Source organism: Rhinoderma darwinii, chromosome 2 (genome assembly GCF_050947455.1).
Source record: "Rhinoderma darwinii isolate aRhiDar2 chromosome 2, aRhiDar2.hap1, whole genome shotgun sequence".
Lineage (NCBI taxonomy): Eukaryota > Metazoa > Chordata > Amphibia > Anura > Rhinodermatidae > Rhinoderma > Rhinoderma darwinii.
Window position 1 is genome coordinate 140953056 of NC_134688.1, and position 17839 is coordinate 140970894.

The following is a 17839-nucleotide window of genomic DNA, read 5'->3' on the forward strand; positions in this document are numbered from 1 at the left end:
GACACCTAAAAATATTTACATTGTGAGACGATGTTGGTATTGAAGATGATAATTATGTATTTATACTACCTTATATTAAATATGGAGTGATACCGTTAAGCACACTTTAACACGACTGTAAGGTAGGGACAACCTCAAATCATTGCGAGGAATGTACATAATAACAAGGCTAGGGCTACCTGGCCACTTTGGCCTTTGCACAACCGAAGAACGCTGCCTTCATTGCAGGTAATGTTGCAGGTCGCGACTGCAATACTACAGTCGCAAGAAATCCTAATCTGCTATTATACAGGGTAGTAGTAGTAGTAGTAGTAAGAAGAAGAAAAGAGAGAAAGTTTGGAAATACTGCTAAATGTCTATTTCCAATTTCCATTGATGTTGGACGAGAGGGCCTGGCTCTCTATCTCCGTTCTAGTTCATCCCATAGGTGCTTGATGGGGTTGAGGTCAGGGCATTGTGAGGGCCAGTCAAGTTCTTCCACACCAAACTCATCCAACCATACCTTTATAAACCTTGCCTTTGTATGCTAGGGCACAGTCATGCTGCCACAGAAAAGGGCCTTTCCCAAACTGTACCTACAATGTTGAAAGTGGATAATTGTCCAAAATGTCTTGGTATGCTAAAGCATTAAAGGGGTTGTCCAGTTTGGGGGCTGTTTTTTGTACTGCTGACCTAACCACAGGATAGGTCATAAGTATATGATTTGGGGAGTTCTGACAACCGGGTTACTGCAGCTCTGTTTCTATTCACTTGAATAGGAGCGGCGCTGCAGTACTGCAGCACGGCCGCTATACAGTTTTCGGAGCCTTCCGCTTCCGGCTCTGTCCTCCTCATAGCTTCCGGCGCCCGGAGGCCGTCAGAACAGTTGATTAGTGTTGGGTCCAGATGTTAGAAACCCCACCGTTTATATACTGATAACCTGTCCTGGACAGTTGTCCAGGTTATCAGTATAAGAAACAGCCCCCAAACTGGACAAACCCTTTAAGATTTCCCTTTACTTAAACTAAGAAGCCTAGGCCAACCCCTAAAAAACAACTCCATATAATTATCCCTCCTTCACCAAACTTACCAGCGGGCACAATGCAGTCAGACAGGTAACATTCCCCTGGAATTCGTCCAACCCAGACTCGTCCAGCAGACTGCCATATAGAGAAGTGTGATTCACCACTCCGCAGAACATGTTTCCACTGCTCCAGAGTCCAGTGGCGGCACGCTTTACACTATTCCATCCGGCGCTTGGCATTGTGCTTGATGATGTGAAGCTTGCAATCAGCTGCTCGGACATGGAAATCCATGCCATTAAACCCTTCCTGCCCCTTGACGTACTATTCCGTCATGATGAGCGCATCATTCGCTCCATGACTGAATAGTGCGCCACGGGAGGAACAGCCATTTCAGCCGTCCTCCCGGCACATACAGGCACATTCAATAGCTTCTTAGGGGTTAAACCACAATCGAAGTCCCGCTATATGATCGCAGGCATCGATGGTTGCTATGGCAACCAGAGGCCTTACAATGGCCTCAGGCTATGCCATCTACAGAATCCTAGTGGGTCCTGGCTAAGTCAGTAGCTGACAGCTCTAATACACTGCACTACGCATGTAGGGCAGTGTATTAGAATTGTGATTATCCGTAATGGCCGTGTCCGTAACGACTTGAACTACAAAAGTATTTTGTTATTTATCCCGCTCGGTGAACGACATAAAAGACAACAATAATAAACCAAACCAGAATCACAATTTTTTGGTCACTTCCCCTCACATAAAATGGTATAGGAAGATATCAAAAAGTCACATGTACCCTAAAATGGTACTTATCAAAACTACAGTTTGTTACGTAAAAAAATAAGTCCTCACACAGCTTTCTTGATGGGAAAAATGAAAAAGTTATGGCTCTTAGAATATTACAAAAAGTAATAGATTTTTTATAAAAAGTATTTTATTGTGCAAATGTCATAAGACATAAAAAAAAACCTATAAACATAAGGTATCACCGTAATCGTATCACCACACAGAATAAAGTGAATATGTCATTTATAGCACATGGGGAAAACTGTAAAAAAAAAAAAGGAATAAAAAGCAGTAGTAGAATTGCTGTTTTTTAGTCACCACTCCTCTTAACAAATAGAATAAAAACTGATACAAAAAAGTTGCATGCAGCTCATGAAAACTACAATGAATTCCTCAAGGGGCTAGTTTACAAAATGGGCCCACTTTTAAGAGGTTTCCCCTGTACTGGTACCTCAGAAGTACTGCAAATGCGATATGGCGCTCAGAAACCAATCCAGCAAAATCGACATGCCAAAGAGCACTCTTGCATTTCTGAGCCATGCCGCTCATGCAACCAGTAGTTTATGACCACATATGGAGTATTACCATAACTGGGAGAAATTGCTTTTCAAATGTTGGGGTGCTTTTTCTCCTTTATTCCTTGCAAAAATTTAAAATTTGTACCTTTTATCTGAAAAATTGGATTTTCAATTGCACAGCCTAATTCCACAAAATGCAGAAAAATCCTGTGGGGTCTAAATGCTCACTATACACCACGATAAATTCCTTGAGGGGTGGAGTTTGCCAAATGGGGCTACTTTTGGGGGTTTCCACTGTTTTGGCACCACAAGACCTCTTCAAACGGGACATGGTGTCTTACAAAAAGGATGCCTCAAAATCCTCTAGATGCTCCTTTGCTTCGGAGGCCTATGCTTCAGTCCATCAGCACACTAGGACCACATGTGGGATATTTATAAAAACTGCAGAATCTGGGCAATAAATATTCTGTTTTACAGAAAAAAAAAAATGGAATAAAAAGGATTTTCTGAGAAAAAAAAAGAAATTTGTAAATTTCCCCTCTACTTTGCTTTAAATTTCTGTGAAACGCCTAAAGCGTTAAGAAACTTTCTAAATGCTGTTTTGAATACTTTGAGGGGTCTCATTTCTAAATGGGGTGTTTTATGGAGGTTTCTAATATAGAAGGCGCTCAAAGCCACTTCAGAACTGAACTGATACCTAAAAAAAAATAGGCTTTTGACATTTTCTTCAAAATATGAGAAATGGCTATTTATGTTTGAAGCCTTGTAACATCCTAGAAAACGAAAAGAATTTTCGAAAAATGATGCCAACATAAAGTAGGCATATGGAAAATGTGAACTAGTAACTATTTTGTGTGGCATTACTATCTGTCTTACAAGCAGATACATTTAAAGTCAGAAAAATGCTATTTTATTCAAATTTTCTCTAAATTTTGCTATTTTTCCACAAATAAACACTGAATATATCAACCAAATTTTACCACTAACATATGTCCAATGTGTCACGAGTAAACAATCTCAAAATCACTTGGATAGGTATAAGCATTCTAGAGTAATTACCGCATAAAATGACACATCAGATTTGAAAAATTGGCTTTGAGCCTTAAGGTCCAAACTTGGCTGCGTCCTTAACCCTATAGTGACCATCAATTCGCCCTTTCAAGGCGGTCACTAAGGGGCCTTAGGCTAGGACGCCGCGTTTTCACGGCGGCCCAGTCTAAGTCCTGCACGGACTCTGCAGGAGCTCTGCTGTCTGATTGAAGTTTACTTCAATCGAGGCCGTTTAACCTGTTAAATGCCGCTATCAATAATGACCGCTATATTTAACTTGTTAACAGAGGGCAGGAGCTCCCTCTGTCACCCATCAGCGGCCCGCAAATTCAATTGCGGGTCTCTGATGGGGTATCATTGCAGCCGGGGGCCTGATAAAGGCCCCAGGTCTGCCCAGGGCATATGCCTATTAGGACGCGCCAGCCAATAATGCTCTGGTATACTAAGTATACCAAAGCATTATAGCAGCGATCTGAAGATTGCATAAAAAAGTCCCCTAGTGGGACTAAAAAAATAAGTAATTAATGTGAAATAAAGATTATTAATAAAAATAACTAAAACCATTTTTTTCCATAAAAAATGGTTTTATTTAGTAAAAGTGTAAAAAGTAAATAAAAGTACACATATATGGTATCGCCGTGACCGTGATGACTCAATTAATAAAGTTAATATGTAATTTAAACCGCAAGGTGAACACCGTAAAAACAAAAAGCAAAAAAAAATGGAGAAATTTAAAAAAAAAATCCATTGCCCCCCAAAAAAGTCATAATAAAAATTAATCAATAAGTCCCATGTACGCCAAAACAGTACCAATCAAAACGCCGTCTCGTCCCGCAAAAACGAAGCACAAAAAGTCTTTACATTGACGTAAAAATAAGAAAAATACGGCTCTTGGAAAGGGACGATGCAAAAATAAATAATTTTACTTCAAAAGAGTTTTTATTGTGCAAAAGTCGTAAAACATAGAAAACCTCTACATATGTGGTATCATTGTATTCGTACCGACCAACAGAATAAAGGTAACGTGTTATTTACGCCGCACAGTGAACAGTGTCAATTTAAAACGCATAGAACAATGGTGGAATTTCAGGTTTTTTTTCTAATCCCCCCCAAAAAAAGTTAATTTAAGTTAATTAAAAAATGATATGTACCCTAAAATGGTGCTATTAAAAAGTACATCTAATCCCACCAATAACAAGTCCTTATACAGCTATGTCGACGGATAAATAAAAAAGTTATAGCTCTTTGAATTCAACTATAGAAAAACAAATAAAATAGCTTGGTCATTAGGGCCTAAAATAGGCTGGTCACTAAGGCCTCATGCACACGAACGTAAAAACGTCCGTAAAAACGTCCGTAATTACGGGCCGTAATTACGGCCCATGATTACGGGCCCATAGACTTTTATTTGCCATCGGTACCTTCCCGTTTGCTTAAGGGAAGGTGCCCGTGCCGTTGAAAAATATGGAACATGTCCTATTTCACGCCGTAATTACGGCACGGCAGGCCCATAGAAGTCTATGGGGCTCCTGTAAGTACGGGTGGCTACGTGTGTGCACCCGTAATTACGGTAGCGTTGCTAGGCGACGTCAGGGGATAGAAAACCTAAAACAACCTCAAAACAGAAGAAAACAGGGAGTCCCCACAAACTGCAGAACAACCAAAAAACATAGGGGACATAGCACCCACTATTATATCTATGAATGTATAACTGACACGTATTTTTGTAAAATATTATAATCTTTATTAGTACATAATAAATAACAATACGTAATATCAGAAAAAATGACAATAATAAAAATAAGTCAGATTCCAAAGAACAGCATCAGAGTGGTATAGATGAAATTATACCTGAGGGTATACAGAAACAACCCATCTAGAGACAAACAATGTCAAATCCTGCAAACCCCATGAAATATACAGGACATGTGTAGCTGTAAAAGACAGCAAAAATACACAGCCCAAATAGGAATAAATAACTATAGGTAAATACCGAAAGTGAATACCCAATATATGTATAGCTCTGAATAGAGTGCTATCTAATAGAATAGATACTGTTCTTTGGAATCGGACTTATTTTTATTATTGTCATTTTTTCTGATATTATGTATTGTTATTTTTTTATGTACTAATAAAGATTATAATATTTTACAAAAATACGTGTCAGTTATACATTCATAGATATAATAGTGGGTGCTATGTCCCCGACGTCAGGGGATAGTCACTGTCCAGGGTGCTGAAAGAGTTAACTGATCGGCAGTAACTCTTTCAGCACCCGGGACAGTGACTACCGCTGGAGTTAATAGTATTAAAAGTTAACTTACCTGCTTCTTCCTCCAGTCCGGCCTCCCGGGATGACGTTTCATGCCATGTGACCGCTGCAGACAATCACATGCCAATCACAGGCTGCAGCGGTCACATGGACTGCCGCGTCATCCAGAGAGGTCGGACTGGATGTCAAAAGAGGGACGCGCCACCAAGACAACGGCCGGGGTACGTATGAACTTTTACTTTCAATCGCTGCGGAAACTCTGCCCGAAAGGGCTGCCCCTTCTCTCTATCCATCACTGATAGAGAGAAGGGGCTGCCGATTACTGCAGAGAAAACGGGTCCATAAATATGGGTGGAAAACTGGTGACAACGGATCCGTATTTACGGGCACGGGTCTGTAAATACTGGTGGAATATGGGTCGAATACGTGTGACAAATTACCCGTATTTACACCAGTATTTACGGGAGGAAAAATTTACGTTAGTGTGCATGAGGCCTAAGGGGTTAAGAGCTTAACTTCTTGGCGCTCAGTTTGTGTGGCAATATTAATGCCAGAGGAGGTTTGGAACTCTGCAGTTATTGAGTCCGCAGAGCATTGGTGACTTTTATGCACTGTGTGCCTCAGCACTCGGCGACCTCACTCTGCAACTTTACGTGGTCTATCACTTTTTGGCTGAGTTGCTGTGGTTACTAAATTATTCCACTTTGCAATAATACCACTCATAGTTGATCATGGAATATCTAGGAGGGAAGAAATTTCACAAACTGACTTATTGCAATGGTGGCATCCTATTACAGTACCACACTCTAATACAGTGAACACTTTAGAACGACCAATTCTTTCAGAAATGTTTGTAAAGGCGACAGCATGACTAGGTGCTGGATTTTGTACACCTGTGGCAATGGTACTATACTAAACACCTGAACTCAATGATTAAGAGGTGTGTCCCAATACTTTTGTCCATAGAGTGTAAATAGCAATAATCCTTGAGTGTCAAACAGAGCACAACAAATCTTTGTGGTACGGAGCTGAAAAAAACATTGGCACCGTAAAAATAACAGGTAATAAATGGATAAAATGTGTTAAAGCAGATAATTTGACCTCTGACATTAAATAAGCTATATACTAGATAGGGATGCCAGTCCAGTTGTGGCATGAGATAAGAGTGTAAAAATGTAATGGATTTTAGTTGACGTCGATATGTCATTTGATATTAAATGTTTCTGGTTCATAGTTTTCAGGAAACACAGGGGGGAATTTATTACAAGTTGTATGCCAGTTTTCTGGCGTAGAAAAGTCGCAAACAGCACATAAGTTGCAATTTGCAAAAAAAAATATTGCAACTTTTGTGTCGTTTTAATTACTTATGCCACTTTTCTAAAAAATGGGTAGAGCATAGCAGAATAAGCAGGCCACCCATGGCCCACACAAATTTACTATAATTTATGCCAGAAACTGACGTACATTATAGTGCTAATCTACGGCAGCTCATAGTGGGTTTACATTTGATTTTCTGGTGCATGGACACCCAGAGATGCGCCTGATTTACAGTATTAGGAGGTATACGCCTCTTAATAATTTAGGCGTATCTTTCACCAGTGTGTTTTAGATTAATCAAATTGCCAGTCTTATTGGGGTTATCCCAGCATTTATAATGATGGCCTATCTTTAGGATAGGTCATCAATATAAGATTGGTGGGGGTCTGACTTCCGCTACCCCAGCCGATTAGCTGACTAAAGGGGTTTTGACTACGAACGCTGTAGCCTCTTTAATGTTTAACTGGCACCGTGCCGTACATATCTGTAGCGACTGTGCCTAAGATTGCAGCTCAGTCCCATTCACTTAAATGGAACAGGAACTGCGAACCCCAACGAAGGGTAGGCTGAGTTGGTACCCTGGATACTGGGTGCCAGGGGGTGCCAACAAGCTACTTTGCCTTGTCAGGGGTCTTTAGATACAGGGCTAGTTTTCTGTGTATTGGTTTTGTAAAATGTAAAGATGTTCAATAAAAATAGAGACACTTGCAATGGTACTAAGTCACATTTCAATATGACAACCGTGGGTAGACTACTTAATCATACTTAACAACCCTCATTACATGTCCTAATGCTGCTGTTCATATAAGATATTCCCTTTGAGGGGACAATATCCTTTTCATTTGTACTTTTTCTGTTGTGCATACACTAAACAATGATTGAGACAAAATTTATTTGTACTTCCAGCTGGACACTGGGGGTAGGGTCGGCCTCAGCTTGGATGGTGCTCTGTGCGGGAATCTCTATTGCTGCCCTCTCTATTAAAAATTCACCACATACATAGACATGCACACAGTGGTACATATATACTGTACATACATAAATACATATTTAGACATACAGGCAAATATATATACACACACATACACATAGGTAGATAAATATATAGACATACGGACCCATATACACACACACACACACACACACACACACACACACGAGGCATGTATACGCACACATATACGTATATATAGATGATTACACACATATAAACATGTACAGAGACACATACGGTATACAAGCACATAGACCCATATATATATATATATATATATATATATATATATATATACACACACATGTACCCATACATAATCTAGTAGATGTTACCTGCAGTCCTACGTAACACAACAGATAACACAATAATAACTATCTGAATATAGATAATGTAGTAGTGTTACCTGCAGTCCTATGTAACACCACAGATAACACAGTGATAACTCTCTGAGTACAGATAATGTAGTAGTTGTTACCTTCAGTCCCATGTAGCACCACAGATAACACAGTGATAACACTATGAGTACAAATAATGTAATAGTGTTACCTGCAGTCCTATGTAACACTACAGATAACACAGTGATAATTCTCTGAGTACAGATAATGTAGTAGATGTTACCTATGTAGCACCACAAAAACACACAGTGATAAATGTAGTGGATGCTACCTGAGGCCCTATGTAACACCTCAGATAACACACAGTAATAACTATCTCAGTACACATAATGTAGTAGATGTTACCTACAGTCCTATGTAACACCACACATATAACACTCTCATAACTCTCTGAGTACAGATAATATAGTAGATGTTAACCGCAGTCCTAGGTAACACCACAGACAACACAGTGATAACTCTCGGAGTACAGATAATGTAGTATATGTTACCTGCAGTCCTATGTAACACCACACTATGATAACTATACACACATACACACACATACTGGAACATATACACACCAAGACACATATACACAAATTGGCACTTACTATCTCTCCTTGCTGCAAAGGTGTCATGCAGGACGGGCTGGAGGCGGAGCTTCCTCCTCTGCACTTGCTGTCTCTGAATCTTCTGTGTGTTTAACGAAGTGCAGAGAACAGTGCTCAAACGGCCTACCCAGTGGTGTCCCTACATGTTGGGAGGCTGCAGCGCCCTGTGCACTCACACCCCAAAGGCCGGCCCTGACTGGCAGTAATTTATTAAGACTGGCATTTCATTCCCCAGTCTTAGGCCTCCCACACACGAGCGTGTTTGGTCCGTGATATACGGTCCGTACGTCGGCCGCATTTGCCGGGCCAAACACACTGCAGGGAGCCGGGCTCCTAGCATCATAGTTATCTATGACACTAGGTGTCACTGAGTCGCTGCGGGACAACTGTCAATCATGTTTTCAGTATGGGACAGTAGTCTCCTTAAGCTAAAGAAAGTTGGAGTAAGATGCGCCTAATTTATTAAAATAGGCCCATCTCTGGCCGTCCATGCGGCACAATATCAAATCTACTCTAGCAATAAGCTGGAATGGATTTGAGCTATAATTTATGCCTGTTTTCTGGCGATGCAATAGAAGAGGGAAAAAAATTGATGTTTCCTCTTCTATCCCATTGCCATATCGACAGAGCCCTGGTGGTCCCCGAACGGACCATCAGCTGCAGTCTCTACTCATAGATACGCACACCGGGATGTTGTGCTCCTAGCACAACACCACAAGGTTAGCATAACCGCACACCTTGTTTTTCTTCCCTTTGTTTCTCACCTCAGATGATGCACTATGTGCGCCGGGGATGCGGCGTAAAAATGGAAAGGTTAAAATTATTTTGTGCAAAAAGCATGTTTTTGCGCAAATTGAGACTTTTCACGGCGTAGAGGACATTTTGAAACTATTACCTTAGTCATTAAGGGAGCTTGTCCCATCCTTGCTAGAAATTGTTTCCTAACTCTTCTAATGCTGTAATGCATTGCAGCCATGCATACCATTGGCTGCTTCCATCATGTGTTCATTCTGATGTTCTATTTAAAACCAGTCTGGGCCTTTATGCCCCATGCACACAAATTCCATTAATTTCTATTATCCACGGACACCTTTCCGCATATTTATGGATGTGTGTCTGGGCCATAGAAATGATCTGCAAAATATAGGCCATATCCTATTCTTGCCTCCGCAATTGTTGTGTCACGAAGGGTCTGTGGATCCACTGGGCCGTACCTCTTTGGCCATTCAGCTGGCCAACAGGGCGCAGGTGAATGTCTATAGTTCATATAGGTACCTGTGTCAGCTCAGACAGCAGCAAGGCAGGCTCGGCTAGGACTAGGCAGCAGGTAGACGTCAGGCGAGGTGAAGCAGGTCAGACGTGGATACAGCACGTCACAACTTTGGCTCAGCACAGTGCTCGACCAGGATGGTATGGAATCCTAGGGACAGGAACTGGAACAGGTACAGGAACTGGAACAGGTACAGGAACAGGTAACACACTAGGAGGCCATCACATAGACAAACTAGGGAACAACAACAATGCTCAGGCATAGAAGCAGGGGGATGGACCCCTCTTATAGTCCAGGGTACACATGGGTCAAAGTTTGTCAAAAGGTCCGGTGTGCGCGCTGCCCCATTAAGAGCGGGCACGAGCCTGTGTGCGCACCCTACGGGATCCGGCTGAGTTGAGTGGACGCGAGCGCTGCCATCTCCTGAGGAGGACAGGGGCCAGCGCTTGCCGACTCGTAGCTGCGGCTGTCAGAAGGGGACCAGAACTGACAGCCCCCAGTCACAGACATTACATGTTGACAGCTACGAATGTGTATCCATAGCCGTCAGATCCATATTTGAGGACAATAAAAATCGTTACGTCGTGTGCATGAGACCTTACTCATGGCCTGAGTGTTTAGTTTTATTTTTTTAGCATCTATGGCCGTTCCTGATCACTCCATCAAGCGGTCTGTGACCTGTGGTACTCCTCTGTATGTTCCTGGGTCCAGCTTCCAGCTCATTCTTAGGGTATTTTCACACGCAGAGTCAAAAACGTCTCAAAATAGAGAGCTGTTTTCAAGAGAAAACAGCTCCTGATTTTCAAACTTTTTTTGTGCCACTTGCGATTTTCGCTGCGTTTTTTACGGATGTTTTTGGAGCTTTTTTCAATAGAGTCTATGGAAAACAGCTCCAAAAACGTCCCAAGAAGTGTCCTGCACTTCTTTTTCGCAGGTGTTCTTTTACGCGTAAAAAAAGGCAACGAAAAACGTGCCGTCGGAACAGACCACTGCTTTTCCATTGAAATCAATGGGCAGATGTTTAAAGGAGTTCTGCTTCCTATTTTTCGGCCATTTTTCGGGCGTTTACGGCCCGAAAAACGGCCAAAAATAGGCCTTGTGAACATACCCTCACTCTTCGGTTCAAGACTGCTCACCTGTCGTTGCAGCGTCCAGCTTCCGGTGTCATACTGACTGCAGCCACAGCAATCCACATCTCCAGCATCGTGGTACGTGACAGATCTAGTACTGCAGCAATGTTTATGGATGTGCTATAGTGCTTCTATGATTCATGCTATAAAATGTAATTTCCAAAATGCAACCTAGTTGAATGCTAGTTTTTCTGATTGACCTTTGTAATCCAAGAACAAATGACAGGAATAAAAATGTGCAGCCTGTTAACAAGAATGTAATTATTTCACTCTGCTGAAAAGTATAATAAAGCGTGTTGATGAAAACAATATGGTCCAAGAATAATTTTATGAAGCACATGAATGTAATAAAATATTGGCTTACTGATCTGAAAACTGATTAATGTCACCCTCAATTATTTGATTGATTCCCACCTTTTGTCTCTCATTGATCTCAAACATGAGGTAGAATCTAATATAGATCAATGGGCTCTGATTCTTATAAGTGAAGAGAAATGTCAACACTTCAGTCTGAATGTAAAATCTTTACAAAGATCCAGGAACAAAGAATGAAAATACATTTTAAAAATGTTGAATTGTGCTTGCCCCTCTCTTAGGTTTTGTGCACGTCACATTTTTCCCCTACTTTTAATCTAGATGCCCGGAAAATCTCCTGACATATACACGAAACGTACGCTGTGATTGGTGCCTTAACTGTGGCACCCGTCACCCTAGAATTTAAACCCTTTTACTTTTTGCATACCTGCGCTCATAACTTTTTCTTTTTTGTTCGACTTAGCTGTATGAGACTTTGTTTTTTGCGAGTGAGTTGTACTTTATGTAGGTGCCATTTTTTGGTACATTTACAGTACTATTTAATTGATATATTTTTATTTTGGCAAAAATTGCAGGAAAAAAAGCAGTTTTTTTTTTTCTTACAGTATCCACTGATCATCATAAATTACACTATCCATTTGTTATACAGATTGTTACTATTACGGTGATACCAAATATGTGTATATTATTTTATGTCTTGGGACTTGTATTTTGTGAAGTTTATTATTTTAAAAATGTGCGTTTGTGTTCATTATTTTAGCTGATTCTCTTTTATTAATTTTTTTTTTATTAATGTAACTTTTTTTTTTTTATTCCATAGGAAGATTTTCTTATTTAGATGTCTGGCCATAAAAGGTATGTCCCTCGATCGCATCACACAGATTTCCTGTGAAGCGATCAAAGGTGGGTCCCCCTTCTCATTTTCCCTTTGAATTCCGAGATCAGCTGCTATCAATGACGATCCACGCCGTTACGCTGCCAGACGGCACAATAACAAATGCATAAGATTCAATCTTTTACCAAGAGCCCTGAAGAAATACACTGTGTTCCAAATTATTATGCACATTGGATTTAAGTGTCATAAACATTTAATCATTAGTTTTTCAATTAAACTCTTGGATGGTATTGTGTCTTAGGGCTCTTTGGATCATTGTAATCAATCTCAGACACCTGTGATAATTAGTTTGCCAGGTGTGCCCAATCAAGGGAAAACTACTTAAGAAGGACGTTCCACATTATTAAGCAGGCCACAGGTTTCAAGCAATATGGGAAAGAAAAAGGATCTCTCTGCTGCCGAAAAGCGTGAAATAGTGCAATACTTTGGACAAGGTATGAAAAGATTGGATATTTCAAGAAAACTTAAAAAGGCTCTGTCACCAGATTTTGCAACCCCTATCTCCTTTTGCAGCAGATCGGCGCTACAATGTAGATAAGAGTAACGTTTTTTTTTTTTTAAAACGTGCATTTTTGGCCAAGTTATGACCATTTTTATATTTATGCAAATGAGGCTTTCTAAAGTACAACTGGGCGTGTTTAAAGTTAACCCCTTCCCTCTTTAGCCACTTTTGACCTTCCTGACCGAGCCTCATTTTTCAAATCTGACATGTGTCACTTTATGTGGTAATAACTCCGGAATGCTTTCACCTATCCAAGCGATTCTGAGATTGTTTTCTCGTGACACATTGGACTTTATGTTACTGGCAAAATTTGCTCGATATGTTCAGTATTTAATTGTGAAAAACACCAAAATGTAGCGAAAAATTGCAAAAATTAGCATTTTTCTCAATTTAAATGTATCTGCTTGTAAGACAGGCAGTTATACCACCCAAAATTGTTTCTAATTAACATCACCCATATGTCTACTTTAGATTGGCATCGTTTTTTGAACATCCTTTTATTTTTCTATGACCTCACAAGGTTTAGAACTTTAGCAGCAATTTCTCACATTTTCAAGAAAATTTCAAAAGGCCATTTTTACAGGGGCCAGTTCAGTTGTGAAGTGGCTTTGAGGGCCTTATATATTAGAAACCCCCAAAAAGTCACCCCATTTTAAAAACTTCACCCCTCAAAGTATTCAAAACAGCATTTAGAAAATGTCTTAACCCTTTACACATGTCACAGGAATTAAAGCAATGTAGAGGTGAATTTTACAAATTTCATATTTTTTTGCAGAAATAAATTTTTAGTACAATTTTTTTTATAACACAGAAGGTTTTACCAGAGAAATGCAACTCAATATTTGTTGCCCAGTTTCTGCAGTTTTAGGAAATATCCCACATGTGGCCGTAGCGTGCTACTGGAATGAAGCACCGGCCTCAGAAGCAAAGGAGCACCTGGTGGATTTTGGGGCCTTATTTTTGTTAGAATAAATTTTAGGCACCATGTCAGGTTTGAAGGGCTCTTGCAGTGCCAAAACAGTCAAAATCCCCCAAAAGTGACCCCATCTGGGAAACTACACACCTCAAGGAAATTATCTAGGGGTACAGTGAGCATTTTGACCGCACAGCTTTTTTACAGAAATTATTAGAAGTAGGCCGTGAAAATTAAAATCAACATTTCTTCAAAGAAAATGTAGGTTTAGCGATTTTTTTTCTCATTTTCACAAAGACTAAAGGAGAAAAAGCACCGTAAAATTTGTAAAGCAATTTCTCCCAAGTAAAACAATACCCCACATGTGGTAATAACCGGTTGTTTGGAGACACGGCGAGGCTGAGAAGGGAAAGAGCGCTATTTGGCTTTTGGAGCTCAAGTTTAGCAGGAATGGTTTGTGGAGGCCATGTCACATTTACAAAGCCCCTGAGGGGACAAAACAGTGGAAACCCCCCACAAGTGACCCCATTTCGGAAACTACGCCCATTGAGGAAATTATCTAGGGGTATAGTGAGCGTTTTGACCCAACAGGTTTTTTGCATAAATTATTGGAAATAGTCCCTGAAAATGACAATCTAAATTTTTTCAAAGAAAATGTAGGTTTAGCTAATTTTTTCTCATTTCCACAAGGACTGAAGGAGAAAAAGCACCGTAAAAGTTGTAAACCAATCTCTCCCGAGTAAAACAATGCCCCACATGTGGTAATAAACGGTTGTTTGGAGACACGGCAGGGCTGAGAAGGGAAAGAGCGATATTTGGCTTTTGGAGATCACATTGAGCAGGAATGGTTTGCGGCGGCCATGTCACATTTGCAAAGCCCCTGAGGGGAAAAAACAATGAAAACGCCCAAAAAGGGACTCCATTTAGGAAACGACACCTCTTGAGGAATTCATCTAGGGGCGTAGTGAGCATTTTGACCCCACAGATGTTTCATAGAATTTATTAGAATTGGGCAGTGAAAATAAAAACAATCCTTTTTCTTCAATAAGACGTAGCTTTAGCGCAAATTTTTTCATTTTCGCAACAAATAAAGGAAAAAAAGAACCCAACATTTGTAAAGCAATTTCTACCGAGTACGGCAATACCCCATATGTGGTCATAAACTGCTGTTTGGGCACACGGCAGGGCTCAGAAGGGAAGGACCGCCATTTGGAGTGCAGATGTTTCTGGATTGGTTTCTGGGCGCCTGTGGGCCCAAAACAGTGGAAACCCCCCAGAAGTGACCCCATTTTGGAAACTACACCCCTCAATGCTTTTACCTACGGGTGTAGTGAGCATGTTAACCCTGCAGGTGTTTTGTAGAAATTAGTGTGAACTCGATGTTGCAGAGTGAAAATGGGATTTTTTCCACAGATATGTGGACAATATGTGGTGCCCAGCTTGTGCCACCATAACAAGACAGCTCTCTAATTATTATGCTGGGTTTCCTGGTTTTAGAAACACCCTACTTGTGGCCCTAATCTCTTGCCTGGACAGTCGACCAGGCTCAGGAGTGAAAGCGTACCATGTAAAATTGAGGCCTAATTTGGCGATTTACAAAGTATTGGTTCACAACTGCAGAGGCTCAGATGTGAAATAATAAAAATAAACCCCTGGAAAGTGACCCCACTATGGAAACTGCACCCCTCAAGGCATTTATTAAGGGGTGTAGTGAGCATTTTCACCCCACAGATCTTTTCCATAAATGAATGCGCTGTGGATGGTGCAAATTAAACATTTATATTTTTCCCTAGATATGCCATTCAGTGGCAAATATGTCGTGCCCAGCTTATGCCACTGGAAACACACACCCCAAAAATTGCTAAAAGGGTTCTCCCGGGTATGACGATGCCATATATGTGGAAGGAAACTGCTGTTTGGGCACGCTGTAGGGTTCAGATGGGAGGAAACGCCATTTGGCTTTTGGAGCGTGGATTTTGCTTGGTAGTAGTTTTGTTTGGAGTCTTACTGGTGTTTCCGTTTATAATGTAGGGCATATGTAAGCCGGGCGGAGTATATAAGGGGCATAGTCAGGTGGTATAATAACGGGGTAAAAAAAACCAATAAAATAATCCATAGATGTGTGTTACGCTGTGAAGCAATCCTTTCCGCACAGGCCGGTGTCGCACTGATAAATGGTGTCATTTCTTATCCCCCTTTTGGTCCACATTCCGCACCTTTGCAGTTTGGGGAATTTTGCTGGGAAAGGGTTGTCCTGGTATAATACGGGCACCGTCGCTTCCAGCGGATATGTTTGGGCCCTCCCTTTCCTGGTTCCCTAATTTTAGGTCCTTGAAAAATCGCCTCTTCAAACAGAAGAAATGTTCCCCTCGGGCACAACTGCATATTTTTTTATTTCCTGACTTATTGGAGCCATAACTAATTTTATTTTTCATAGACGTAGCGGTATGAGGGCTGGTTTGTTGCGGGACGAGCTGTAGTCATTATTGGTACCATTTTGGGGTACATGCGACTTTTTGATCACCTTTTATCCTATTTTTTGGGATGCCAGGTAAACAAAAAAATGCAATTCTGGCACAGCTTTTTTTCGTTTTTTTTATACAGCGTTCACCATGCGTTATAAATTACATGTTAACTTTATTCTGCGGGTCAGTACGATTCCGGCGATACCTAATTTATAGAACTTTTTATGTTTTACAACTTTTTGCACAATAAAACTACTTTTGTAAAAAGAATGTATTTTTTCTGTCGCCAAGTTGTGAGAACCATAACTTTTTAATTTTTTTGTCGACGGAGGTGTATGAGGGCTTGTTTTTTGCGGGACGAGCTATAGTTTTTATAGGTACCATTTTTGGATACGTGCGACTTTTTGATCACTTTTTATTCTAATATTTGTAGGGCAAAGTGACCAAAAAACAGAAACTCTGGTAACGTTTTTTACGGTTTTTTTTACGCTGTTCACCGCGTGCAATAAATAATATAATATTTTGATACCTCCGGTCGTTACGGTCGTGGCGATACCAAATACATATGGTTTATTATTATTTTTCAATAATAAAGGACTTGATAAGAGTAAAAGGGGGATTGTGTTTTATTTGATACTTGAAACTTTTACTGTTTTCAAACTTTTATTTTGTGCACTTTTTTTTACACTTTTTTATACTTTTTTTACACTTTTTCTCAAGTCCCACTAGGGGACTTGAAGTTCCAACGGTCAGATTTTTTTTTTTCTAATACATTGCACTACCTATGTAGTGCAATGTATTAGATCTGTCAGTCATTCACTGACAGCAAGCCGATTAGGCTTCGCCTCCCGGCGGGGCCTAAATCGGCTTCCGTAATGGCAGAGCAGGAGACCATTGTGTCTCCTGTTGCCATAACAGCAGTCGCCAGTCCCGATTGCCTGTCAGGACTGGCGATCTGCTAGTAACCGCTACGATGCAGCAATCGCTTTCGATTGCTGCATCGAAGGGGTTAATGGCAGGGATCGGAGCTAGCTCCGGTTCCTGCCGTTACAGGTGGATGTCAGCTGTACAGTACAGCTGACTTCCACCGCTGATGACGCCGGATCAGCTCCTGACCCGGCGCCATCTTGCCGACAGCTACGGAAGCCGATCAGGCTCCGCCGCCGGACGGATCTTGACCGGCTTCGGTGCTAGGCAGACCGGGAGGCCAGTATTAGGCCTCCGGTTGCCATTGCAGCCACCGGAACCCCGGCAATTTCATTACTGGGGTTCCGATGAGCTGCAAACACCTTAAGTGCAGCGATCGCGTTTGAGCGCTGCACTTAAGGGGTTAATGGCGGGGATCGAAGCTAATTTCGGTCCCCGCCGTTACAGCCGGATGTCAGCTGTAAGATACAGCTGAGATCCGGTGATGATG

General features: G+C 41.0%; 1 protein-coding gene across 3 annotated transcripts in view; it reads right to left on the reverse strand.

Annotated features, from left to right (window-relative positions):
- PCDH9 (protocadherin 9) overlaps positions 1–17839 on the reverse strand; it is a 2039570-nt gene that overhangs the window by 680151 nt on the left and 1341580 nt on the right. The window lies entirely within an intron of this gene.